Here is an 18,818-nt window from a genome sequence, read left to right as displayed (position 1 = left end):
ATAGAGCTGCACTGGCACAGCAGTTGGCAAAGGGGTAAAGCATTGGCCTGGATTCTGATGGAAAGTTTGTTTCACTTTCCCCCCCACTCCCCTCCTCCACTTCTCACTGGTCTCAGAGTGCTTTCTGTTTGTTGCTCCGAAATCACAGATCAGCATAACTGTTTAATGCGAAATTTACCTTTGATCCTGCTGTGCTAAATTTAGCATGGCGCAGAGCAGCGGGTTTTTTTTCCCCCGTTTGTTTATTTTTATTTTTATTTTTTTAAAGCAGATTGAAATATCTCACTTCAAGACATTTCAACAACAACAAAAAGTGAAATAGCCTTAAAAATTTTAAAAAGAAGGACTTTAAAGCCCACATTCCGCCACTAGTGATCCCTCTAATTTATACTTGCCACGTTTAGGAATCAACATGTGCTGAAAAAAACTAGCTAGCTAAAGTTAAAAAGTGTCACAATGGGAAAAGACAAGGGGATTTAAGAGACGCTGAATGTAGCATGTTTGTTGGTGCCAGATGGGCTTATCTGAGTATTACAGAAGCTGCTGATGTACTGGGATGTACTGGGATTTTAACCTTTTTTTTTGAGTTGCAGAGAATAGTTTCAAAACTGAGAATATGGTTAAAAAAAAAAAAATAAAGAAAATATCCGTTAGGTAGCAAGGAAATGCCTTGTCAACGTCAGAGGACAGAGAAGAATGGGCAGACTAGTTCAAGAAGATGGCAAGCTCAAATATCTGATCTTTATAAGTAAGTACCTGTTCCAATAGGGCAAAACTGATTAGGGTGGGAGTTCAAACTGGCAAACCACTGGATACAGGACAATCCTCCTGAACAGCCGTCAACAGTTTTAGGAGTTCATCCTGTAACTGGTGGGTTGCTGGTTTGAAGCCCCACTCCATTTGTCCCAGTCGTTGTTTTTTGCCCCAGGGCAGCTGTGGCTCCAATGTGGAAAGGGCCAATGATTGAAGGTAGTGGAAAGCACTTTGGAGTCCTCTGGACGAGACAAAGCCCTGAACAAGTACAGGTCATTTACCTTTTGTACATTGGCACAGGAAGCACCAGCATTACTGCAGACGAGGCCGCAATATTTCAATCCGTCTCCTACTCCATCAGTTATGAAAAAGTCTGCAAGGTATTTCAACTCTCCAGTTTAACGCAAAGACTGTCCTTCATTTTGAAGACGCAATCCATCCTTTTCAGGTTAGGACCTAAAGCCTCAGACTCAGATGTAAGCCACTCAGAGGGCACTGATGGTTATGTTTTCACCTGCAAAAAAGCAGAAGTGTTTCATGTCCTTTGTTTTGCTTGTTCTTGGTTTCATCCATTAATTACAATGCAACGGCAATTGAGCGTTTACGGGGTAGCTTTATGATTTTTTTGTTGTTTTTTTTTAGAAATGTGAAAGGTCATTTATGTCTTATTGAATGCTTCAGATATTTAGCCATTCTTAAGATTTTCTTTAGAGTTCCTCAGTTAATGCTAATGTTATTGCCACTTACTGGTGCAGAAAAGAAGCTAGTACAGCATTTTCTGGACCATGTGCCGTGTGGCTGTAGAGTGGGTGCCCAGTATACGGATCCCTTTACTCTGATGACCTTTGCTAGACCTCTTCCCTCCTTTATCCATCAGGGAAATCCCTTTTAAATAGTAAAGCTGTTGATTTTCAGTAGTAATTTCCCATTTACTGACCAACTGAGAGACAGTAAACGAGTCAATAACATTTTCTGCATGAAACTTTTAAGGTGACTCATTCATCCTACTTTGTCTAACTCTTCATGCTAGCCGCAGCGCTGGCAATGTTCTACATAAGCCAAAAGAAAACACTTAAAATGTTCATTTATTTATGTGTTTAGAGATGTTTATGAGGTACATAAAACAAAACAGTACAAAGAGAAAATTTAAATAGCTCAATAGAACAACTTCTGAGATCATTCTTATAACTCTAATTAGTTTTATTTATTATTGATCAATTAAAAAAATGTAATAGGTATGCATTCCATTTACACACGACTGTGTGCATTAAATGTGTGGATTTTACACGCATAATGTTTAAAAAGGAGCTTCCTAGGTGAGGATAGGTCAACATTTGCAGTGCGATTATTTCAGACCTGCACACATTTACTCTCTTTAACCATTGCAGTCCCTCTGTAGACTTGAAATCTCCCATGGGCTGTCCCAAGGGTTTAATTATGTGAAAGTGCTGAGATAGGGAGAAATGAGTGAACTCTTAATTCATTCTGACTGCCAGTCAAAGAGAAATAAAGGAGCAACGCCTCATGGTCAGATATGGGAGCAAATGCACCTTAAGCGAAGTGAGTGTGAGGTAGATTTAGTTGACTGATGCTTCATATACTTCTGATGTTTCGCCTTTGAGCTTCTTGTGTGAGAAAACAAAGCAGAATAAAGCATTTCCCCCTCCCCCCGTCCGCCCCCACGCGCACCGATGTTCACAAACGCAAGCAACCACTGTGACCTTAATTAATATGATAAGATGCTTTATTACTCTACAGCATGTACGCTTGAAATAGAAGATGAAACAGTGTTTGTATAACAACACCTTTATTATTCACATGTTTTATTTTCAAGTGGCCTCCTCGTTAATCTAGGCTAATTACGGCTGTAACACTTAGGAGAGTGGATGGAAGGAACATGATTGGAGAGCACAAACGCTCTCTCAAAGATACGCAAAACAACCACTAAGGGGGTGTGATTTTTCAGCGAGTTGCCCTAGATAACACAGAAGTTTGTTTGGAGTCATGCATGAAGCCTCAAACATACCGCTTAATTTGTACTGATTGCTTTAGTCTAGGGTTTCTTTTTAGTTTGATTGCTTTTCTTTAACTCGATATCAAAGAGTTTCCTTCTTTAATCTTGACCACAAGGAAAAAAGAAAAACCTTTAATGCTCGACCATCCAAAAAAGATTAATAAAAGTAATTTAAAATAAAAATAAAAAAGTCACAATGAACATCAGAACTGGCTTGGTTTCTCAAACAACTTAGGCTTTCTTTTTTTGCTCTGAATGTCGGTTAAACTTGCTGGTTGCAACAATCACTAATGAACTCGCCTATCGAGAATCTGTGGTGATAATTTGGCGAGATTGAACCCCAGTAAACAATATACTAAAACAGTTTAATCTGCAAACATGTCCAGAATGTACATGAGGATGGAGTGCGGTAAGCGGTGACTTTACAAGCGTCACAGGCAGTTGCTGGAGCATCCGAAGGCCAAAGCGCAAAGAAATCCCGTCCACAGAAAACATGCAGAATTATCAATAAAAGAAAAACGTAAAAATCTGACCACGTCTCAGAAGCAAGACCTAAAATAAACGAGGGATGACATCACAACCATGCACCTTTTGTTTGAATATCAAAAGTATCTCAACACAGTGGAGCTTCGTAAAAAGAAACGCTAGTATAGGGCAGAACGCGCCACGCATATTTCCTCATCTGGTAAAATTGAGCGAAAAAGCAAAATTAGGAAAAATTATTGCTAACATCATAATTTTTTCCTTAAATGAAAAAATAAAGGACTAAGGACCCGTCTGAAAACATTCTCCTGGCACTGTGAGTTCAGCCGAAACTTACGCACGTTGCTTGGGCTTTTCCACCAGAATATGAATGTGTCTCCTCTGCATTCAGTTTTCCTGGTCCCTTACAAGTTAAACACACACTGAAGACCCCAGGGTCAGTATCGCAACTCCGATAATTACACCAGTGGTGCTTCTGCTCGTCGTAGTTCACCTCCGAGACAATATGTACTCCACTAAGTTGAGTAAAAACACTGAATTCCCTGTGAGACCTGCAGGCAGACTGCTGCTTGCTCTTTGAAAGTAAGTTAGAATATTTAATCAGGTTGTTTGTGATCCAGTTTGCACATTAACTATTGATATTCCAAGCCTTGTGCCATTACACTGCATGCAAAGACTAATTACATTATATTATAATACTAATTACGGTCCTAAGGGTCGCATGAAATTGTTGGCTGTCATTTCCATACCAAGCTAACATCCAAGGGGCAGGATGTGCTTAGCTAGCCTTGAGAAGGATATGTGTGTGTGTGTACTGCATCAAACTGTGCTGGCCATTTTTTTTTTCTCCTTCTCATTGACTGCACATATGAAAGCTGATTTGTGTATGCTTCTTAAAAAAAAAAAACGGCTCTAACCAAAAAATGATAAATGTAACGTCCTTGTGAATTAATCTCAGAAGCATAAACATGATGTTGTTGGCTTTATTTCTAGAGTGGAGGGCCTTATTATTCTGGTTCTTCTGTATGACACTTCTGGGTTGCGTCCCAGTAGAGAGCCTCGCAGAAACTGGGTCGAATGTTAAATCGGCTGTTGAATCAAGAACAAAGTGTTGGAGGCTCAAAACGAGGCTTGATTTGCTGAAACGAGGTATCATTGTGTCAGCGTTTTCTTTTTTATTTGAGCGCACCTTAATTATGCCGACTTATTCCGTAACGACAGGGCGAACCAGTGGCATGCAAATAAGATTTTTTTACAATAGAAAAATCACAATTTAATTTAAGTGGAATTAGTACAAGATACAGCGATTTGCCAAAGTATTAAAAATCATTTTTTTCCACAAACTTTACTGCAATTTATTAGTGTTATTTGTGTGAGGCAAGCAAAATTCTGAAGTTTATTGAAAATTATATATATAAAAAAATTTAAATACATATAAATAAAATCTAAGTGAGGCTTGCTTTTGTATTTAGCCCCGGGTTTATTCCATGGCATAAGCAGTGGGCAAATGCTATGAGTGTCAGCAGCCTAGGGGGTGACATAAAAAGGGTAAGAAAAACAAGTAGCTTTCACTAAAAGGTTTATGAATAATAGAGGTGATAAGAATATTAAGAACTGCATCTAACAAAGACGATACTTTTCTTAGCCCCTCCCCCTCCGCTTTGAACAAATGACAAATACAAACTCAACAAACACATGAGAAATGCCAGCTTTTTACATTTGTCTCGCTTCATATATGAACTGCTTATGTAACTTGATTTGAAGACATTCTGCAGACTTTGAGGATTTTTGGTTTCAATAAGCTCCTCCTAATAAATCTTCCTCAGGAACGATGGAGGTTGGGGGAGCTCCACGATGCATTTGTTCATAGGACACCCAAATGCCTATATAGTCCTGCTTAAGTGGATGTTCACCTTCCAGCAACAGGAGTTAAAATGGAATGATTTGGATCAAAATATTTATTTATTTATTGTCTATAAAAACGGCATAGTCAAAGTCTAGATCTAAGTCCAATTGTTTTAAGGGATGTCATTTTTTTTTTTTTGCAAATCACTCCATTTCATCACCGGGTTTGTTTTCAATAACGTTCTTATCTTAATAAATAGTTCACACCGTTGCAGCTGTTTTTGGTCCAGGTGACATGCATGTTGCTAAGATTTCCAAGCTTTCAGAATGAACTCGATAATATCCAAATATATGTGCACACAATTTTGGACTGTTCCCGTGCGAGTCACCTCCAGATGTAACGCCTTCGAGGCTCCATCTTCTTGGTGTCATGATGTAAATTGGTCCCTGATGCAACGACTCTTCTGCCTCCTAGTGCCCCCTCATTTGGCGCAGAACTTTGGCGAAGTTTGCTACTGTACCAAACCTTGGGAGATTTTCAAGGAAATGGATTCGTGGCTCGGGAAGAAAAAGCAGTTTGACTTCCCTGTCTGTTTTCTGCATCGTGACGTTTTCAACTGAGACTGTGCAGCTGATGGCGGAGTGACAAGTTACTCATCAAACGCGGCAGGGAGAGCAGTCATTAGAAAGCCGCTCTGACAGATTCCAGGGTGTGTTTCTCTAATGCGACGGCAACAATGTGTGCTAATTGTTACCTGAGGTTTAACTGTTGTTAAAGATGTCTTTTTTTTTTATTCTGTGTTTTTTGCATACAGTAACTGCACGTTTATTTGTAAATAATGCATCATGAAATAATTGGAACTTCATTGATGCAATAGTTTGCAAAGACTTGGCAAACTTAAAATCAACTTGAACTGCACTGGGTAAAGTTAAAAAAAAAGAAAAAAAGAGAGGAATTGTGTTGCAGAGCATTCTGTTTGTCAGGAAACAATATCTTGGCTTATCTTGGAGATGCATTTTATTTTCCAGATTTATTGACAAAAAATATAATTCAGAAAAGAAAACACTCTACGCAGGACATTAAAATTTATACAGAGAAAAATGGGAAATAAAATATATATATATATATTAAAAATTACAACTAAACACGAGAAAAATGAGATGGAGAAGAGTTCATTAAAAAAGAAGACACAATTGAAGAGGTGAGAGCGGTGGAGAAACAAGCTTCAGAAAGTGAAGCGTGAGGCACTGAGTCACATTGACAACATCGAAGGAAAACACACTGGAAGCAATCTGACATGTCATACTGAAAGACATTTCGGAATGACAGGGGTTTCCATCTGTAGGTTTTATTATGTCATAAAATAAAAAAAAATAATCATAATTTGCCCTGATTAATTGTTTTGTAGATGCAGTGTAAATATGAGTTCTCAAAGGTTGAAAATTTAAAGAGAAGTCCACTGAAGTTGGATATTCTGAGCGGCGAAAGTAGAATGTTCCTAACTCACCCAGATGTCAAAATCCAATATGGCCGCTGTGGCTAATAGAAAACTTCACTCCACCTCCCGGATAATTCCTTTCCCCTTTCCTCACAAACAACTGTGGCAACTTTTTTTGGTAAAGCTGACCTTAATACCAACTGACAGACAATAATTGCGTATGATGCTTTAATCTTACTGGCATGACTTACTTAATAAAGTCAAGGATAAGTGCATTTCACAACACGAACGTAATGCAATATTTGGTTATCGCAGTTATAAATGGTTTTCTATCACCTTTCCACTATGTGCTTGAACTGTCACCTTAACTTTTTGTCCTGCCAAATCTTTCACCAAGCCTTTTCTTTTCTTTTTCTTTTTTGCCTCAGTGCAGAAGCCAAAACCTATTGTGCAAGATTGCTATTTAAAGAGACGAACCGTCAAGACGTCCAGACACAGTATCAAAGAAAAAAACACCCCCCAAACCTCAGAGTGACCTCCCTGGGCAGACAGAGTAGCTTTTGAAGCCAAGACTGACACTCCAGAAGAAGAAGAAGAGAAGGCCTACAACTTACATGAGCAGAAACCCAGGATGGTACAGAGAAAGTAAACAGCCATGCATAATCTGAGGCTGGTTTTTGGCATCGGAACCTACTGGATCTCAAAGGCTTTCTACTATTTGAGTTCATATCTCTACATTCCTTCAAAATTTCCCTCACACTTTCAGTTGGGTTATTCAGACTTCAAATTATGTGTAGAAATCTTGACCTTACATTTCAAAGAGAGAGTGACATTTGATTAAGTTAAAGATTGGATCACATAATGGTAATCTGAGCATTCCTTCCCAGGAAAAATCAACTCGTGTTTATATTATTTCTCCTTTTAATTATTCATCAACATATACATAGCAGTTGTGACCATTAAGAGAATTATTGACCCTTTAATTAGATCATTAAATTCCAACAGCAATGCGATTTTGTGAATATAGATTTTGTAATAAATTACTGTAAGTTTTTTTTCCAGGAAGTGTATAGACTTTTTGTGTGTGTGTGTGTGTGTGCGTGTGTGCGTGTGTGTGCGTGTGTGTGTGTGTGTGTATTTTCTACATAAGGAGCAGGGTGTAAGTCACTCTTTCTTCCAATACGCTTGCTTTATTTTGCGAAATAAAAGGAACTGGTGCCTATAACTAGTTTTGAGAGAAAGTCACTGAATATGTGTGGTCATGTTTGAAATTAAATGAAAGCTAAATAACTTTCATTTAATAAAAGACAAATTATTATGTTGCATAAAACATTTCCCATTTGAGGGAAAATCTACATTCCTGGTGAAAATCTTGTGGTTTAAAAACGAGCGTCCTTCTGCACGGATCACTTGTGCTGGCCAGGAGTGTTACTTCCAAACTAAGTGAATCCACCTGGGTCTGCTCTTATTTACAACCCAATTTGATTTCATGCTTCAGTCGTTGAAATGTGATCACAAGACCATAAAACACATGCTCATCTCCACCACTCAGTCTGGTAGCTTAATATTCTGGTTATTTGAGAATCATACATAATGCACGGATGCACATGCACATTATGTAATTTATATTTAAAAGTTATCCTACGCTATTATCCTATTGTAGCTCTGATAACAGCACAGAATTTGTGTTATAATCTTTTTCATACTCTATAGATTATTATTATTATTATTATTATTATTATTATTATTATTATTATTATTATTATGTGTTTAGAAGACGTTTTGGTCTTTGTGTGAAGATGCATACCCCAATGCTGCTGTTACACTTGAATCTCCCTACAGTGAGACATATATATTTCTATTCTTCTCCTAAACGTCACGTGTTTATGAAAGCTGTTGTAATTATTTCCCTCTTTTAATGTCTTTGAGACCTTGTAGTTTATAATCTGTGGTCTGTTGTCTACATGAAAGTAGTCTTACGGCGTCATCATGCCAAACATCCAGATAAGAGCCAGCCAGGTTGATAAAGGACATCTCACCACGGGCTATTAATTACAGTCAGAGATACCAAATTCCATCCAGAAAATCCAAAACTACAGTTGGGGAGGAAAGAAAGAGCAAGAGAAAATCAGGTAATTCCAGGAACTGACAAGAGAAACATATTATCCCGGCCTTATCTTTACCGAGAAAACGGGGTTTTGGAGCTTTTCGTGCAAAGATAGAGGACGTACAAATTGTTGCACACTTCCTCGGTGCTGATGTAGAAAACCCTCAGGGATAGAGACCATATCTGATGAGGTTCTCAGCTTGTGGAGCGTGAGGGTCAAGAGCATTATCAACACATAGAGATGTAGCTAGCATTCATTCTGTTTCAGTTCAGTTACTTGATACAGAACGACAAATATAATCTCACAAGACAAACGGGTTAAAGTCATATCAAAAGATACACAAATTAATTGATTAAAATAAATAAATCCAGTTCACTTAGATGCAATTTTATAGTCTGATTCAAATCTGATTAAATCTGAACTACGATACAATGTAGTCAAGTTTGGGAAATCTTTCAATCCCAGTTGATAAAAACTTTTCTAAGAAGCACAAGACATTAAACATTAAAGCACTTTACCCAGAATACCTGTCAAATAAATGACAAAAATTGTTGTGTCAGTGGGTCATTGTATGAAAAACAGCTAAACACTGCATCCCTGAGCCACGTGTACTTGTGAAAGAAAGAAAAGGACTTAAAACAAAAATGGCAGCAACAGCTCAATCAGTGACCCAAACAGGAAAGATGCATGTGCAAGAATAACTTTAGCCACCAGACCTATAAACTTAATCAAAAAGGAAGGTTTTAAGGATAGATTCAAAGGGACTTGTTCTGCTTGTTGAAGGTGTAAAACAACCTGCTTTTTAAGAGCAACCTCTCTGGGAAATATATGAAACAGTCACGTTTAACATAAGACAGAATCAGCGGTGATTGCATTTCAAATCAGAGGTGTTAGCTTCATTAGACAATTGACTCTATACGTGCACTGGAGTCCCACGGATTCCGAAGTTTCAAAGTTTTGCTGACATGCTTTTTGTATTCCAATGCCTTTAGAGTTCGGGGAACAAATTTATTCCCAACACCATCTTCCATTTTGCATGAGCTGAGAACAACGGCAATATTTTTCAAAAGAATTGTAATTAGGCCACGCACCTCGCAACTCACTGAGCTGATATAATTTAATAACAGCAGTATTCAGCTGAGGAATCCATCTGCTTGTGTTGAGCGTTGCCGACATTTTGCACATTCACACTTCCAAGCAGAAAAATGGAAGTTGTTTTTTTCCTGAGAAGCATAACTGATGTGAAATTCTCACGCAGACCCGAATGATCGCAAAACAAGTGCGTGCACCTTTCATACTAGTACTTTTATCAAATTCGCAGCAGAGATTGAAACACTTTTTTGACACTTTTTTCCTAAAAAAAAAAAAAACAACAGTTGGGGGTAAAATAATAATAATAAAAAAAGCTTTCCCTGTATAACACACACAAAGAGATCATGTCTTCAGTCATCAAAACTTCTTTGGGAGCCTTCCAAAGGGGCTGGAAACACATTCACTTCAAAATACTAAAAAGAGAAAGACAGAATACATCCTCTCACATTTTTTTTTTACCCCTGACTAAACAGTCCGTTTTCCTTAGTGCAACTTCAGTCAGTAGGCTTCAGATTCCTCCCAGATGGAGTGGCCTACACGACGCAGCAGGGTGACGTTTCAAACAGCGGCATCGTTATCATGGACCGTAACGGTACATCGGTTGAGATACATTGTGCACTTGGCACAAAAAATGCTGCAGTCATTGACCCTATTCTTACATGTGTTGGAATGTCGTGTGCATGCACGTTTTAAATAAGTAAACTTTCTGCATAAAATGAAGCTATCTGCCCAAATTGAAGAGAGGAGAACTACGGATGGCACAGACTTTTACCACCAGCAAGAAATCCCAGAAATATCAAGAGCTGGATTATCTTGGAAAAGGCCACCAGCTGTTCCCGCTACGTCTCTAGCAATGCAGCAGGCCGATGGCAATTTCCTCTCCATCACGAAGCTCACTTTCTAAAGTGTGCTGCCAAAATATCTGATATTTATCGTGGAATTGGCAAGCACCGCTAGCTTCTGTTCTGAAACGTACCAGCAGCCAAGACCCTGCATTACTCATGCAGCACATTATGGTAGACTTTGGCCTATTCATTTTCTTACATGATATGACTAATGGCTCTGCCATTCTCCGTGTGCCCACGAGGGTATTTATTTTAGATCTCTCCATGTAGAAGCTTGAAAGTTCAAACAATCTTAAAGAGTTTGAGTTTTTCTTTTCTCCTTCTATTTTGATAATAATGTTAATTTGGGAGAGCGTGTGTGAATGTTAAGTGTAGCTTTACTGGGAATGAGGCCGTTTTAATGGGATAAATTGATTCTGTCACAACAGAAATGCAGTGGAATTTGTATTCACTGGAGGCCTGCTTCATAAGAAATGTCGCCGTTTGTTCAAGGGCTTTATGTTCAGGTCACTGTACGCTAGTTGATTCCAGCTATCTGTGCCATTTTCCCCTTTCGATCACGAGCACCTGAAGCTGCGGCGTCTTATTCTCTCTTTTCTGCCACTTAATGATTCAGACTTATCTCGGGAGCAGACACCAAAATATTACCAGTCATCTTGTTTAGACCTCTGCAGAGCAAAAAAAAATAAAAATAAATCAAAGTTTGTGGGTTTATGTCCTTTTGTACACAACATGATGTGGTCTGAGGAGGTGGGATTTCCAGGCTTATCTACTAATCAGCTCTATAGGTGACTGATAGTTTAAAAAAAAAAAAAGGTGAAATGGTGGGTGAGAAAATGAATGAAAAAAAATAAACATTCAGCAGGTCAGAATGCTGCTCAGAGTTCACCACAAGACCAAAAATAAATTAAGAATATGTGGCAAGACTCGGGGTGCGACGGTCATTGGAGAGGTGGGGTACACTCTGTTAAGTTTAACAATTCGACCTAAAAAAAAAAAAGCAGCTTAAACAATGTGAAATGTTCCAGGATGAAGGCACAAAAGAAGTCAGTGAATGCGATGTTACCTGCTAGTTCAACAGTTCAAGACTCTGGTAGACTAGACTAGCATCCGAATGCCTTGTGTTCCTCCCCTGTTGTTGCTGTGTGAGGAGGAGGTACCCTAAAGCACAACTCTGGGATGTCAACAGGCCTGAAACTAAATTTGAGGGAAGCAGATTCCCGTCCCTTTGATGCCTGAGGGGAGTGTGAGTCCCAAATAAAAGTGTATAATAAAGTCAGAACAATTCAGTAGTTTGTGGAATTAAGATCGCAAACTTCTTTTGTGCCATTTTAAAATCCTCTGTTTTGAATCAACAGCAGCTGGCCTCTTGGCTATTTGTCCCTAACGTTTTGCTGCAGCCCAGCTTCTTTTTCATTTTAGTTTTTTTTTTTTTTTTGGCAAGAGTTTTATGAATTTGTTTTCTCTTCTGAGGCTTCCCTGCTTCCCTGGTCAAGATGAGATCATTTCAATGAAGTCTTAATTTGTAAAAATGTTAAGTAACAGAAGACAAAGTTTGAACCTCAATTGTAATTGGAAATAGTTGCTACAATATGCTTGATGTAACCAAACATTCCTGATGGTGAGGTATCTGAGGAAGCAGGACATCCTTCTTTTTTTCTTTTTTTTTCCCAAGATTTGTTTTTTATTTATTTTTCTTTGACCAGAAGCTGACCTTGCTCTGATTTAAAACAACGCTCGGGACAAGAAGGGGGGAAAAGTCGATAATTATAATGGAAAGCCCTTTGGGAGATCTAGGAGACCATTAATAATGGGTATAATTTCCCTACTGGCCACTCTATTTCATGGCATTTGATGGATTATTTTCCCACATGTGATGGAATAGCACACAAAATGAACACAAATGTTTTAGTGGATGGGAAGAAGCATTGCTTTGTCCTTGTTCTGAAATAAGGAAGTTAACTGGTCAAAAACAAGCTTGTTCGTTTCTTCCTGGTGCTTTTGTAACAGCTTGGCCGTTTTGTGCTGCAGTATGTTACAAAAGTCGGCACGGTCTTTGAACTTGTTTCACATTTGTCAAAACTACAAACCAAAACCATGTCATTAGAATTTCATGTGATAGGATGGGCCAAACAAAAAGAAGCACATAACTAAAAGGAGAACTTTGTTACTAAGACTATTTTTACAAAAACGTCAGACTACAGTGACACATCATTGTGTGGTTCTTTAACTGGAACGCGTTAGACTTCAATCAGTTCCGTAGAATATTCAAATAAGAAAAATAAGTCCAGATAACCAAACTTATTTTCCCCCAGCTCTAAGTGCAGGCTTTTGGAGGATGGACCAGGCTTTTCATGCCACAGTCAGAGCAGATATTCTGGAAATGAAGGGCTTGAAAATATTCTTGGATGGAATTGGAGCTGCAGCTCAGACTTTATCTGCACTTTTGACTGAAAGTCCTTGAACACCTTCGATTTCTGGGGTTGAATCTCACACACAGGGCAACATTGTCTTCGGCCTCGATGTCTGCTTGGAGCTGCTCTGACTACGTTCTCTTTTATTCCCCCATGGGGCAGCTAGGATCAGCCCTCTGGACATTCTGTTGTCCGCTGATGCTTGCTGCGTTTCTTTTTTTTTTTTTTTTTTTTTGATTGGTGCGTTTGGTGAGACGGCTTATCCCGTGTCTGTACCTCATGTTGACAAGATCCGTCCTGCTAGCTCTCCAGGGCCTTTCTCCCACTCTGTCCCTGACATATCACTTCTATAGTTGACCTTCCTCTCATAAGTGCGCATATACATTTACACAATCGTCACAGATTTAATGGACTTGTGAGAATCATTGCTTATTCAGTTTTAATCACATTTGAATTGATGCAGATATATTACTGTAAAGGAAAACATGAATCATGGTCATTTTTACTCTTTGTCGTACCAATCGTAATTACCACTCCTGTATGAGAGAAAAATGAATACAGTTAACTTCATGCCTTTTGATTTTTGGCCTTGCACCACTCAGTTACTCAGAGTGACAAAACCTTTATGCTTTAATTATGTATTTTTCAATTAGTTTATTAATGGGAATGTGGAATGATCTCACCTAATCTTTTGTGGTATGTCGCTCTACCAGCTAAATTTGAATATCTACAAGCATAGGATTTTTTCATACTTGTGTGTGTGTGTGTGTGTGTGTGTGTGTGTTTGACGGAGGTGGTTTGCATTTGATTTTGTTTTTATGGGTGGTTAGAATAGAGAGGAACTATAATGGCTTATATATATATTTTTTTGTTCTTTACAGTTGAACAATTTTGAGTTGGACTTTCTTGACAATAAAGCAAACAATAAAATACTCATAAGTTTGTGGTTGTAACATGACAAAATGTGAAAGGGGGCATGCATGCACTCTTTTGCGAGACACAGTATCTCCTGCATATCTGCGCAGTTTTGATAAAAGATAAATGCTATAAAAAGCTGCGACGTTCACGGCGACGAAACACATCGGTGTAAACGTGTCATTTAATAAGGAAAAACAAAAACGAAGAAGTTCTGCAAAGGTCGTCTTGAGACATCTCCCAGTACACCTACTTGTACAGTTTATACATAACGCAGGCAAAAAGAAAAGCGGGTATGTCAGCAAGAAAACGACCAACTCCGTAGGGTCCAGGTGGGAGTGTTGAGAAGGAGGGGGCAGATGCTAAGAAAAGAGATGGCAGTGGGAACTGTTAATGAATGACTATTGGAAACTCTAGGCGGACACTGCGTTGAAATGCTTACTCGCCTGTGATTAATGACTACTAGGCTGCCGTAATAGGTACCACTGGGACCTCAGACACTGGCACCTTTTTATAGAACAGCCCCAAAAGCAAAGAGATGAAGTCCCCATTATAGTGCTGCTTCAAGAAAAAAACAAAAAAACATGAAGTCTCGAAGTGGCTCAGTGTGGAACTACAATCATAATCCTGATATAGCTTTGTTTTTTTTGTTTGTTTTTTTTACTGCAAGTTAAACTGTTTTTTTTGTTTTGTTTTGTTTTGTTGTTCAAATTTACTTACATTATGAGGAACTTGATTTATTTATTTATTTTGGATTCAACAACGCCGAGCAGCTTCAAGTGAAAGCAGTGCCAGAATTTCATTTTGTTATTGCGATTTGAGGCTTCGCAGTACAGAGAGGAAGATAGAAGTCACATTTCAATGTTTCGTGTCGATCCATCCATTGTCTTAACCAACACATCTCTGCAGGGTCTGTTGGTGGCCACTGCCTGTGGTCAGTGGGTGAGAGGTGGGGAATGCCTTTGTCAGGTCAGAGGGCATTGCACAGGACAAAAACAACCATGTGCACACACAGACACGCTGAAACCTAAGGACAACCTGGAGAGACAGATTAACAGCCTGGTCCATCCTTGTCTTGGGACAAGGGAAGGAAGCCAAAGTACCCTCCCTCGTGTGCACAGGGAGAATATATAAACTCCATGCTGAAAAGACCCCAGGATCTTCTTGCTGTGGGGGCAACAGCATTATCATCTGCACCGCTGTGCAGCCCCGTGTTTTATATTATCACATTAGATTTATTTTCAAACAAATACAATCAGACTGTGTACACAATTCAGCTTTTAAGCGATGGTCTAATTGTTTTTCTGCAGGAACAAAAATCTCTCCAGACCAAACTACTGTTGTTAAAAACTAACCGCTACACCTTTATTAATGCAGAATGCAGTTATCCGACAAAACTGTCTAAGAACCCGAGGGCTGAAGAATTTTTTGGATGATGTAGATTCCATAACGTCCGGTACAAAGAGAACACAGCATTTAAAAAAAAAGTAGCATCTTACTGACAGTCAAACACGATGAAACGTGATCGTGTCACAATGAAGTTTCAAACTTGCTGTAATTAGTGAAAGAATTGCATTAGTAGCATTAATCCAGTAAATCCACCCAAGAGTCCAATAAAAATCCTACAGAGTTACTATTAACACATTGTTGATGCTCTTAAAAGTTCCAATGTGTAAGTTTTAACAGTCTTCAAAAAAAAAGATTGGTTAAAATTCCTCACTTTTGGCAGCAGTTGCTGCTGCCAAAAGTGGTAGAAAAAAAGTAATTAGGTTTCACATTGTTTAGTTGATTTTCTTCGCTAACAAATAAAATCATTTGAAAGCACCATTTCATATTTACTCATGTTATTTTTGTCTGATATTAAAGTGGATTGCAAATAAGCAAAAATAGAAGTAATCTGTTAAAGATTTTTTTTTTCCCAGCACCAGAAGGAAGCCATCCCCCCCCCCACCACCAAAAAAAAAAAATAATAAATACAATTTTCTTTATGAAACACAAGTAAGGCTTTCATGTGTTTTGAAGACAAATTACTCACCTTAAAAGGGTCTTCGCTTTATCTCAGCAGAAGGTGTTTAGGGTTCACACACAGAAACGTAAACCAACACTTGTATGTCTATGACTGCACTGCATTCGAGTGGCAATAAATTATTCATATCTCTTTTGTTCTACACATTACCTAATCCTCAGAGTAAGAAACAGAGTGCTTCTTGGGTTTCTGCTACAATCCATTTGACTTTAAAACAACTTTGACTGCGAATGTCTGCACATGTGATTCTGTAGCACTGTAAACCGCTAAGGCCAGAAAGTAATGGAATATCTCAGTGGCTTTAAAATTGATTTAAGGTTTGCTTTCTGTTTTTTTTTTCTTAAGTTCTGCAAAAGAAGATTTAAATTTACAAAAAAATGAATCGTGCTGAAGTCCCCTCGCAGCCAGAAACGGGTAATTCAGACTTGAATTAATCACACCAACGGTGCTGGCCTCTTTCAATTCTTAAGAAAAAATATTGAGCTACTTTTATGTAAGAGAGGTTGAGTCAGGACAGAATATTACATATGTTTCTGGTTGAATTTGTTTAACTTAATTGCTTGACCAAGGAAAGGTGTTTTACTTTTTCATTTCAAGTCTCTTGAATTTTAATTTTGACTTATCTACAGGGACTGAAGGCTGCAAATTTGTAAATCTTCTGTACTGCATATTGATTAACTTTAGACATAACAAAAAAAAAGTTAAATTTATGTTGCAGCAACTCAGAAAGAGACAATACCAAGACATTGGTATTGTCTTGATATTAATTCCTTAATTAATATTCATCCAACAGTAGATATTAGTTTAAAAAAAATCTACTGTTGGAGTCAAGGCCACCTAATCCAAGACCAAGCTCAGTGCCCCTCACTACATGACACAATAAAATCTGAACCATGATAAAAGGTGCTTCCCAAATTGATCTCAAAGGTGAGTGTCAGAAAAAGCCCCCAAAAAACAAAAAAGAAAATTCAGAGAGATTGCTAAGATTAGCTAGTGTGCTTTGCCAACATCACTGACACATGACTTTTCTTTATTTGTGCTTCCTTTCTAATCTTGCATAGTCTTACATAGTTTTCTAGCATGGATATCCTGCTTAAAACTGTAGGATGTAACTCTTACCAAAAAAAAAATCAGTTACATATTTGTTAAGACTGTCTCTATGTTGAGACAGTATGGTATGAGACAGATAAAATAAAATAAAAATGTTTAACTCCTCCACCGCCTCCCCAGCCTGGTAAGAACCAGTCTCTTGTCCTACGCTTTTTGCTCCCGGCTGTTGAGAAACTATTGCTTCCTTGGAGACATGGACTGTGTTGAGTTGTTCAATTTTAAACAGCTGCTAACATTTGCCAGTGACGTCTGTAATGTGCTTCTCTGGTGCTAAGAAATTTAGCGGCAATTATCTGGACTGTGAACAACCAACCAAGAGGAGAGAGCCCAAACTTTGCTGGAAGCAAGACATTATTTTTGAGCGGAGTTGCACAGAGGGCAATATCCAGGCTGTGTCTTCCCAGTGCTACTATTGACGTATGCACAAGGGTTATTGAGAGATAAGAACCTCCTCTTGACTCTGATTGGCTGTTTCTTACTGAGTTGCAGTTAGTACTGGGAGCACTGGGATAAGGCAGAGAAGCCATTTTTTTCCTCGCATATCTGCCTTATTCTGTCATGACAAAAATAACAATTTGAACAAAATTGTATTTTTTAAAAAAATAAAAGTTACATTCAGACTTTGACTAGACTAAATAATAATAATAATAAAAAACTATTTTAATTCTGTTTTGTTTCTCAATTCCATCATTTACAGGAAGTTGCCCATGTGGTCAGATTGTCAGAGTTCCTCCACTATGTTTTATACCTATATGTGATAATATGTAGCAGAATGCTATCAGTCCACAGAATATTTCCTCAAAAATGTTGTTTGGGAAATATGAGACGGGCCTTTGTGTCCTTCTTGGTCAGCAGTGGTTTTGGTTGCGTAAATCTCTCATGGACGCCATTCTTGCACCATCTGTATCCAGTGTTGAGTCATGAGAACTGACCTTAATTGAAGCAAGTGAGGACTGCAGAGCTTTAGATGCTGTGCTAGTTTTTTTTTTGTTTGTTTGTTTTTTTTGCGTCCTAAAAGTCTTAGCCAGTGGTTTTGCAACCCCTTTTAGACTAAAACTTTTGACGTCGGTGACTCTAAACGCAGCTTTTTGTATTTATTCGGGTTAAATCTAAAATAAGTTTGATCTGAAAAAAAACTAAGTGACAAGAAACAAAAGAGAGAGAATCTGTAGCTGAGCAACCACTTTTTCTCACCACTGCATTCATAAAACATTTTTATTGATATCAGAATCAGTGTGCTCACACAAATGTAGAGCACATTATCAGTAACTTTGCCGTATATTGTAGCAATGATATTTGTAGTCTTACGATAGGAATTTAATAAATCGGACCAGCAAGGACATTTCCAAAAAACAGGTAGCCCACATTGTCTTATAATTACATTGGACTGATTTGTGACATTTTGGTTTTGGCGAAGCCCAAATGGTAAAGTTCAGCCTGTGAATGTTCAGTTTCCCAGCAGGAAATTGTGTCAGACATGGCAACAAAACATTATCTAGACATAATCATACTCATTGAGCTACATCCTATCTGTCCCAGTTTACCCCGTATGACATAATACCTCTTTGTTCTCTTCCAACATGGGAGCCAACCTGTTCACAAGCCTTATTGAAAAAGTCTCTTTTCATGGTGTCCTTACAGGAGAACATAAAAAAGATTTGGCTCTGAGATTAATTGAAGAGGGACCTTTACAAGAAATGAGACAGGGACAGTGTGATTGTCCCACATCTTAGCCAGATAATGGTGTCTTGGCTGCAGCGATCCCTCTGGAGCC

General features: G+C 38.3%; 1 long non-coding RNA gene across 1 annotated transcript; it reads left to right on the top strand.

The window, feature by feature from the left end:
* The first annotated feature begins 8,402 nt into the window (after positions 1 to 8,402).
* Positions 8,403 to 15,608, top strand: LOC107837601 (uncharacterized). Its single transcript, XR_001663641.1, has 2 exons — positions 8,403 to 8,666; positions 14,818 to 15,608. It is a non-coding gene; the product is annotated as an uncharacterized LOC107837601 (long non-coding RNA).
* The last annotated feature ends 3,210 nt before the right edge of the window (positions 15,609 to 18,818 follow it).

Source organism: Poecilia formosa, unplaced genomic scaffold (assembly GCF_000485575.1).
Source record: "Poecilia formosa unplaced genomic scaffold, Poecilia_formosa-5.1.2 Scaffold157, whole genome shotgun sequence".
Classification (NCBI taxonomy): domain Eukaryota; kingdom Metazoa; phylum Chordata; class Actinopteri; order Cyprinodontiformes; family Poeciliidae; genus Poecilia; species Poecilia formosa.
This window is presented reverse-complemented; position numbering and strand designations above follow the sequence as displayed.